This window comes from Hipposideros armiger, unplaced genomic scaffold, assembly GCF_001890085.2.
Source record: "Hipposideros armiger isolate ML-2016 unplaced genomic scaffold, ASM189008v1 scaffold_354, whole genome shotgun sequence".
Lineage (NCBI taxonomy): Eukaryota > Metazoa > Chordata > Mammalia > Chiroptera > Hipposideridae > Hipposideros > Hipposideros armiger.
The window spans coordinates 220,509-231,055 of NW_017731704.1; the positions used below are offsets into that span (position 1 = coordinate 220,509).

General features: G+C 36.5%; 1 pseudogene; it reads left to right on the forward strand.

The window, feature by feature from the left end:
* Positions 1–9,675: 9,675 nt before the first annotated feature.
* On the forward strand, positions 9,676–10,277 carry LOC109392884 (60S ribosomal protein L15-like; annotated as a pseudogene).
* Positions 10,278–10,547: the final 270 nt, after the last annotated feature.

Sequence of the window (10,547 nt, forward strand, 5' to 3'; positions counted from 1 at the left end):
TTGAGGACATGCTCTTCCTATTGTTTTGTTCCTCTTATAAATATGAAGCATAGTTATGAGCTGAGAATAAGGATGGGGGACAGTGTTCGAGGAGAGAAGTAAAGGCATGAAATTGCCACGGAGGAGCATGGAAGCCTATGGGGTCCAGGAGCTGTAGTTTGCTCATGGGCAACTGTGAGAACTCCTGGATCAAATGGTCATAAATTTCAAGTGAGGCTGGTAAGTGAGATTCTGTGTTTCTCACCTGTCCTGTCCAGTTGTGTGAATGCAGGTTGAGAACATGTGGATAGAGTGACACCAGGAGAAAATTTCCTGTGTGAATCCTGCAGAATTTGAAGTTTATTCGTATCAATAACCATGTTCAAAAGAGCTTTTTAAGGAGAAGTTATGGCTTATTTAGAGATGGTTATGATATGTAGAGCCCTTCTAAAATAAAGGCCAGTGTGAATGTTTGGATCATGAGGAAAAATAATTGTGTCTATCATAGAAGTTTTTTACAAGCAGTAGTTATTTTTACCCCTGAGATGTTCTAAGCAGTCTCATTCTGCTTTTGCTTTTGGGTTTGCACAGATATTGTTTTCTTTTTGTCTGGTTTTACCTCAGTCCATTACTTTACGTTTACATGTCATAAAACTGGAGAGTGATTTGATAAAGTATAATCCATTCCAACGGAGCTACAATCCAGTGAGTGTTTTGTTCTTATAGCTCCATATTACGTCTCATTGAAATGGGCTTAGCTCAAAATGGGCTTAGCACAAGCAGAGGATGGGACTCCAGGTCTTGTCATTCACTAGCACTCAGTAAAAAATTCCTATTTTATTTAAATAAGTAATACATACTCAAACATAAAACAGGCATTCATTTTAATCACAAATGAGTTTTCATACACCAGTTTTACCTTATCAAGGCCTTATAGTATTGTATTATTTAAAATTCAGAAGTACCACTTCAAATTAGCACAATTAACGAGGACATTTGAACTGGGCAATATTTTCAGACAGCTCTGCACAAGCAATAACATAAGATGAACCAATGATCCAATTACCGTTTCTTTGTCTCATATGGATAGACCAAAGACTTCAGGCTCTCAGAAATCAATTAACAACTATTTTATTTTTTAACTACACAATTCACCATTTAACAAGTGGTGTTTTTCCTTTCTGTAGTGATTATTTACTATCATCACTCAGAAGGACACTCCTGGGGCTTGAATCAACAAAAAAATCTCAGAGATTGAAAATGCTCTGCTTTTATTTATATGTGTAGGCAACTTTAATTAGAACCTACTATGCTCAAATGATGTGTGGGGCAAAAAAATAAGACTGCTCTCAAAGTACATTAAAATTTGGTAGGAAAGAAATACATTCAGAACTAATCTAAGGGAGTAAATCAAGTGATAAGGGCAGTGACATATAAAGTGTGGGTGAGCTTCAGAATTGGAACGCTGGTGTTGAATGAGGGTGGTTGTTTGTTTAAAAATTGTCACATAAGCACACTTTTGTTAGAAGGATTTATTACAAGCTCACTAGATGTCTTCCATGTATCTTCTCTCAGTGTTATATGTTTAATACAATTATTAATTAGACAAATTTGGACCCCATATAATTTTTTTTAATTAAAATTTATTGGGGTGACAATTGTTAGTAAAGTTACATAGGTTTCAGGTGTACAATTCTGTAATGCAACGTCTATATATTACATTGTGTGTTCACCACCCAGAGTCAGTTCTCCTTTCATCATCATATATATACGGTTGTCAGAAAAGTCATGACGTATTTTTCTATGTTTTTTTTGTTGCAAAAAAATTGGATTGACTTTTCTGACAACCCAATATTTGATCCCTTTTACCCTCATATACCACCCCCCTACCCCCTTACCCCTTGGTAACCACTAAACTATTGTCTGTGTCTATGAGTTTTTGTTTCTTCTTTTGTTTATCTTGTTCCTTTGTTGTTTTCAGTTTTGTATCCCACATATGAGTGAAGTCATATTGTTCTCAACTTTTTCTGTCTGACTTATTTCACTTAGCATAGTAATCTCAAGATTCATCCATGTTGTCGCAAATGTCATCTTTTCTTATGGCAGAATAGTATTCCACTCTTTATACATACCACATCTTCTTTATCCAATCATCTATCAAAGGACACTTTGGTTGTTTTCATGTCTTGGCCACTGTAAATAAAGTTGCAATGAATATAAGAGCACATATATCTTTACAGATAAATGTATCCAGTTTTGGTGGGTAGATACCCAAGGGAGGAATTGCTTGGACCCCATGTAATTTTAATTCAACAGAAGAAATAGCCCTATGAGAAAACCAGTAATAAAATTTAAGGCAATTCAACTGAATCTGTGTGTCTTTTAGTTGACAAATATAAATTGGAATCTCTGGAAATCAGGATCTTTTCTGAATAATATTTATATAAATATTATACAACAGACTGATCCCATTGCTTTGGGCCTTTCCCTGTTTCAGTTCACTACCTGAAGTAAAAGTGATTGTCCTTAAATTCACATTTAATCCCATCACTCTTAACTCAAAATTCTGCACTGACTTCCCAAGAAAATTCAAAGCTTCTTAGGTTGCTCTGTCCAATCTTACCCCATCACCATTACTGCTGCTGCTGCTGCTACTACCATTATATACACACAAACAACCACACACCATCAGGATAGCTTCTCATCTTCATTCATGATCTAACATCGTCTCTCAAAAGCCTTTCTTGACCTCTCAGTTTGGGTTGCACTCCATACTCGAATATGTTTTCATTGTACCCCATTCATCTAATTGTTTGCTATATTGGAAATACCCTTCCGTGCATTTTTTTTTCTTTCTAGGTTTCAATTTATTGATTCTTGTGATGAGTGTGATGATTAATTTTATGTATCAACTTGTCTGAGCCAAAGTGCTCAGATATTTAACCAAAGTTATTCTGGATGTTTCCATAAAGAAGTGGGATTACTGGGTCATTTTTGGCTCTTGTTATAGTCTTGTTTTAAAGTCTATTTCATCTGGTATAAATATCACTACTCCAGGTTTTTTTTCCATGAAATATATTTATCATCCCTTTACTTTTAGTCTGTGTGTGTCTTTTGATCTGAACTGGATCTCTTGTAGGCAGCTTATGCAAGGGTCTTGTTTTCTTACCCATTCAGCCACCCCATCTTTTGATTGGAGCAATTAATTCATTTACATTTAAAGTTATTATTGATGGATATATTGTTATTGACATTTTATTATTCATATCTTTAATCTTTATTTTTTTTTGTCTTAAAGAATTCCCTCTAAGATTCCTTGTAATTCTGGTTCAGTGTTGGTGAACTCCTTTAGCTTTTTCTTGTCTGGGAAGTTCTTTATCTGTCCTTCAATCCTAAATGATAGCTTTGCTGGGCACAGTAGTCTTGGTTGCAGGTCATTCCATTTCATCATTTTGTCAGTCCCTTCTGTCCTGCAAAGTTTCTGTTGAGAAATCAGCTGATTGTCTTATGGGAGCTCCCTTTTAGGTGACTGAATGCTTTTTCTCTTGCTGCTTTTAAGATTCTCTCTTTATCTTTAACCTTTGGTATTTTAATTATGATGTGTCTTATTGTGGTCCTCTTTGGATTCATCTTGTTTGGGACTCTCTTTGCTTCCTGGGCTTGTATATTTATTTCCTTCACCAGGTTAGAGAAATTTTCCATTATTATTTCATTAAATAGGTTTTCAATACCTTGCTCTCTCTCCTCCTTCTGGTACCCCTTTGATGTGAATGTTGGTATGCTTGATATTGTTTTAGAGGCCCTTTACACTCTCCTCATTTTGTGGATTATTTTTTTTCTTTTTGAATTATTGTATTCTTTATTTCTTACTGGTTCTTTTTTTATGTTTTCTATCTCCATTTTTGTGTTTCCTATTATTTTGTTGAAGTTCTCCCTGAATTCATTGATTTCCAACCAGTGTTTGGAATTCTGCATCTGGTAAATTGCTTTTCTCATTTTTGTTTAGTTGTTTTTCTGGAGTTTTGTTTTTGTTCTTTTATTTGAGATGTTTCTTTTTCTCCCCATTTTGGCTGCCTCCCTGTGTTTGTTTCTATGTATTAGGCAGGGCTGCTATGTCTCCCAGTCTTAGTAGACTGACCTCATGTGATAGGTGTCCTGTGGGGCTCAGTGGCACAGTCTTCCTGGTCACTTGAACCAGGTATTCCAGGTGTGTTTCTTGTGTAGGTTATGTGTGCCTTCATGTTGAGCCTTTGTTGCTGTTTGCACATCAGTGGGAGGGATTGACCCTCAAACTGATTGTGTGGATTGGCCATGACTACAATGGAGAAGATGTCGTATAGAGATTAACCCTACAGATCAGGATTTTATTTAGCAGGGCTCTGGTGCTTGCCAGCTTGCTCTTTGTGTGTGTCAACCCCATAGGTGGCCAGGTGATGCTTCAAGTGGATTTGAGGCTGGACATTTGTTATTGCCAGCCTTGCAGCTTCCTGGGAGGGGTCCCACAGTAGGCCAAGTATAGCCAGAGTCTGTGCCTCATTGGGGGCTACCTGGCATAAGCCACAAAGCAACCCACAGACAGCTGCCACTGGTGCTGGGCTTGGAGGGGCCTCAAGAAGCCAAGCTGCGATCTGAGGCTTGCTGTTGCTAGTGCTGGGCTTAGGGCTGTCAGCTAAAGGTAGAGGACATGCTGAAACCAGATGTTGCTTGTTTGGGATTTTTGAACATTTGAGAGATTTTAGGGAAGTCCACAGCATGAGCCAAGGCAGGCCATTTATGTGGAAATGCACTGAAAGCGGCTTCAGTGGACCCGAGAGTTGGTGGGTCCTGATCTCAGAATTTGCAGGGTGGGGCGATCAATGTTAACCAAATTGATAGAGACTCAGATATGACACCCACCTGCATCTGTACTCTAGAAGCAGGGAGGACTCCACAGGGAAACAATGGCTTTCACCAGCTCCTCCATCCAGGAGAAAGCTACCCTTTGGCCCTCATCCTGGAGACAGATAATTCAGTTTCTCCCTGTATGTCCCAGCTGCTGTCCCAGCATTGGAGCTTAGAGTGAGTGAGTTCATGAATAAGTAAGTCAGTGCACAGGCTCTTTAAAAGGAATGCCTGGAACTGCAGCTGCCGTACTCTTAGCCACAATCTCCTCTGGTTTCCACAGCCAGAAGTTCTGGAGACTTCTCTCCTCGGCACCAGAACCCTTGGCGGGGAGGCCTGATGTGGGATTGGGACCCCTCACTATTCCAGGAGGCCCTTCACAGCCAAGATATCCTTCCCTATTTTTAATGGTCACACATGTGTGTGGGACCAGCCGGTTCCACATCTCTGCCCCTCCTACCAGTCTCAAGGTGGTGTCTTTTGAATGTCTTTAGTTGTAGGGCTTTGGTTCAGTTAGACTTCAGGATATTCTTAATGATGGTTGTTGCACAGTTTTGTTTTAATTTTGATATGGTCATGAGAGGAGGTAAGCACAGCATTTACCTACTCTACCATCTTGACTGGATCCCGGCTCCTTTCTTATTAATATACTTTAAAAAAAATCAGTAAATACAAGTAATTGTTTTCTAGCTATATATGAGCTTTGCAAAAATAATGTCAGAATGTCATCATGTTTTTAAATAAAAATCTTTCAAAAAGACTTTATTAAATATATAAATAGGTAGTTAATCAGGGGCTGCATTATTATCTGAATATAAATAAACTTAATAACTTTAAAACCATGAATACAAATGTTTCTTTAGTTTATTCAATTAATTTGCTTCCCAAAAATAAACTGGAGAAAATATGTACTTTAAGTTTGTTAAAATATGTTCCTTACATAATCATTATTTATGTAATGTCTTGAGCGCAACAGAAGTTCACTAAGAGATCATTGAGGCTTTTAACTCTTGGATCAGAATATTATTCAACATCATGAATATTATTCATCAAGTGCATATTGGCTCTCACCTATTTTGGATCTTATGGCTAAAAACATGAGAAAAGGAGAAACAGGTTTGTTCAGTTACATCTTTGTTCACTCATTCTGTGGAAACATCTATTTACTCTAGAAATACATCTCTCTCAGAATTCTATAGTTGGTGTTGAACAGGTCGGCAGAGCAGAAAGATACAAATAAATAAATTATATAATATATGAGAAAATGATATATGCTATGGGGACAAATACTTCGGGGCGGGGGGCGGGGGAGACAATCAGTGGAAGGTCAATGTTGAATAAAGAGTCCACAATCTCAATATGCCATTGACTCAATTCTCTAATTGTTAGGATGTTCTTTCCATTCTCATATGTATTGTATCTATTTTTATGTTATAAAGTTTTTATTTTTGAATTGTCTTGGTTCACAATCTTACTAAAATAAAGGGGAACCTTATCATAAAGAACAAGAAAGAGAAGAGCATTAATTTTAGAGTAGTCAACAAAAACTATTTTAGCAAATTTACATAGTAAACAGCTAGTTGCAAAATGACTGTGCTCAGCCTTGCAATCTTTTACTTAGCCAAATGCTAATAATATCAGGTTTTTCTTAGAGGAAGAGTATAGGAAACTTTTACTCAAATCATAAAATAACTAATATTGTAACAGAGGCTAGGACTTTTGCCAAATTATAAATGAGGGAAATTTTATTTTTTTAAATAATTAAGTATTTTTTAGGTACTAACTACTGGTTCCATATTCTCCTTTTACATCTGTGGTGGGCTCCTTTTCAATTCCCTTCTCAACAATAAGACTGTGAATAGAGTTTAAGCAAATAGTATTCAAATAAATAGAATTGAGGTATCACTATTCTCCATAGGTCACAAATTTCAAATTAGGCCTTTGGGAAAATACAATCAAAAGAGAATAAGAAATCTTTTTCTTTCTCTTCCTTACCATTCTTTTTTTTTTTTTGAATTTTTGCCCTCTGACTTCAACCATTTTTACAATTTTTGTTTTTTGAAGTAAAGTTTTTCTGTAAGCTTCAGCTTGAACAACTATTAAATTATAACCCCTTAATTCAATCTACCCTTTGCTTTTTCTTTAAAATGTATCTTCATTGATGAGTCATATTCTCCTATTCCTTTCAACCCCATGAATCATGACATCATTTCTGTGGTATGATTGCCTGTGCTGCCTTCATTTAGTTACTGGAAGAGGCATCATATAAAATTAGTAAATTTCCCTTGGAAATAATAACTTGGATTATATCCATTTCTAATATAATATCTTGGGTGTTTTCTTTTATTATGTTATTACACTGAAAGAGAATGCATCAAGTATTTTGACCTATCACCTCAAATAACTATAATTATAACTGCTTTTATTTATATAGCATCTCTTGGCCGAGCATTAACAAAGACTTCAGAATTAGGTTTTAAACATAATACATGAAAAAAAAAAAATATATATATATATATACAGTAATACTAATGGAAGCAAATATATTTTGTTGGACTGGATTAATCTTTTTTTTTAGTTGATGTTCAAGGAAACTGAATAATAAACATTGACATAAGTTGTGGTTTGAGAAAATATCTAGTGTGGTTTTAGCTTTAATTCAGATTACAATAAAAAAAGTAGGCAATATCAAGAAATTGTTTTGATATCTTCCAAACAGATAATATTCTTGATTATAAATATAACTAACTAAGGGGTCTTCTTTGCCCTAGTATCATGTCCTTGTATCTTATGGTCTAATTAGATTTGTTTCATGAATTATTTCTTGGTTGATAGAAAATTACTTAAAGTAGAAATATATTGTCTTTGTTTTAATGTGACATTGTTTTAATTTGCTGTAAATGTAATCACATGATCATTTAGTGAACTTGGCTACAGAAATTCTTATCACCATTCTGGAAACATTGTTCTTAAGTCAAGATGTGGTGATATGATAAATTAATTACTTTATCTTTCTTGTTGATAAATATATGGACATTGAGCCTGACATCATAAATGATGTGATAAAAACTGGATAAGATTAAAGGAAAAATCAAATCTTTGCTTTAGATACATAATAATTGCATTGTGGAAAACTGGGGCATAGGATTTGGAATCAAAGTTTCCTTCAGTTAAAATTCTGGTTCTACTACTAAATTGTGTGAGAACTTGGGTAATGAATTTAACCTATTGGCACCTCAGTTTCTATAAAATGGTAATATATATATATATATATATATATATATATATATATATATGTATATACATACACACATATATACACTAAAATGAGAATACAAACTATTGGGGTATTTTAGGGCCAGATATAAGTGTTGGATGTTGAAGAGTTGAGTCTAGATAATTATGCTAGATATAGATAACAAAAGACCTTGTTTGCTGAGTAGAAATATTGATTTTTATCCTGTTTTGTGGATGACCCATTGATGTATATTAATTAAAAGATTATTGTAATCATTTAAAGTTTTAGGAAATATTTTTTAACAATTGCTGGTAGTGACCTAGAGGATAAATAATAGAGGCTTCCCTGTCATGGCAATGAGAATTGAAGAAAAGAAGGAACTGGGAAATACACAATACAGAGAGCAGTTTCAAATAGAGGTTGAGTGTACAGCCTTTGGATTAAATAGGCTGGGTTGTTTTCCAGCTTGATCACCTAATTCCTGTGGTCTCTGGATGATTAACTTAATGTCTCTCTTTTAAATCTCATTTTCCTCATGTGCATAATAAAAACATTAATAAAGCTCTTCATAGGACTGTGGTAAGAATGAAATGAGATAATACATTTATGATACTTAGCACCATGTCTGGAACTTATAATTTTGTAACAAAATGATAACTAATTATTGTTATTAGGTAGAACTGATAGCTCTTTATCTTCTGAATGAAGGAAGTGAGAAGGGAGGAGCATAGGAAGACTCATGTTTATGAAATGAACAATCATGAGGATGATGTAAGACATAGCAATCATTTACTTTATTTACTCGTTATTTCCATAATTCTTTTTTTTTTAAGAAAATATTGGGGAATTGGGGAAGGGGAACAGTATTGGGGAATCAGGGAAGGGGAACAGACAAGTTGCTGTCCTTTTGCTCTTTAGTCTAGTTGTGGAGGACGTTGTTTCACTGGCCCATGTTGGTATTATCATTGCGCTCTTCCCGGGCGAGGCAGTAACTTGCCAGCCATTGGACAGCTGCTCACGATGGCTCACAGCAGCTCAAGCCTGCTGCCCGCCAGCCCCACTGCAGCCTACGCCGTTGCTGGTGACTCACGGCAGCCCAGCTCCAGGTCGAGCTGTTGTTCACCATCTTAGCTGTAGAGGGCAGTGTCACTTGCCCTCATATGTGGGATCCGAACCGGGTCCCTGCTGCTCAGAGCTTGCATCCCAAGTCAACTCCTAACCAACGTGCCACTCAGCCAGCCCTATTTCCATAATTCTTGACCACTTTACTGTAAGCAACATTGTGAGTAACAAAAAACTAAATATTCAATATGTATTTACTAAGTGCAATAGGCACTAGGCATGATGCTGTGACTATATACAGCATACTAGTGGAGTAAAATACTGAAAAGACACAGCATTATCCAAGAGTAACTTATAGTATAGTGGAAATCCAGGTTTCCATATTGTGAGTACAAAAGGAGGAGTAGGAAAAAATAAAGACACATAACCCATCATCAAAGTGCTTGCCAAATTAGAGAAAAGAAAGACAGAGAATTAAGTCCTTTCTGGCTGGCTCCAGCCATCAGGTAGCCAACATGGGTGCTTACAAGTACATTCAGGCACTCTGGAGGAAGAAGCAGTCTGATGTGATGTGGTTTTTTCTCTGTTTGTGCTGCTGGCTCTCTGAGCTCCACAGCCCCCCGTCTCACCCAGCCCAATAAAGCACAGCAGGCTGGGATACAAGGCCAAGCAAAGTTATGTCATATATCAGATTCATGTGTATCATGATGGGTGCAAACACCCAGTACCTAAAGGTGTGACCTATGGCAACCTTGTCTATGACGGTGTTAACCAGCTAAAGTTTGCTCAAAGCCTTCAGTCTGTTGCCCAGGAGTAAACTGGATGCCACTGTGGGGCTCTGGGAGTCCTGAATTCTTACTGGGTTAGTAAAGATTCCACCTACAGATTCTGTGAGGTTATCCTCATTGATCCATTCCATCAAGCTATCATACAGAATCCTGACACCCAGTGGATCACCAAACCAGTCCATAAGCACAGGGAGATGCGAGGGCTGACATCTGCAGGCCACAAGAGCGATGGCCTTGGAAAGGGCCCCAAGTTCCACCACACTGTTGGTGGTTCTTGCTGTGCAGCTTGGAGAACGCACAATACTCTCCAGCTACACCATTACCACTAATATGAGTAATGTTTGTAAAATTCTTACCTAATAAACAATTTAGGACAGTCAATGTTTGCTTAAAAGTGTTCTTTAATTTGTCTGTTAGAATTAGTTGTCTGCAGATTGTTTTCATGAATGCATTGTTAAATTATGAAAGTTAAGTTGCAATAATGTTTGAAGATGAAATGATGGTGTATCTTGTTTGTCATAAGATAAATACTTTTGTCTCTGCTTTGTCTTATTAGGGAGTTGGTATTTTAGTGTTTAAAATGCTGTGTGATGTAACAG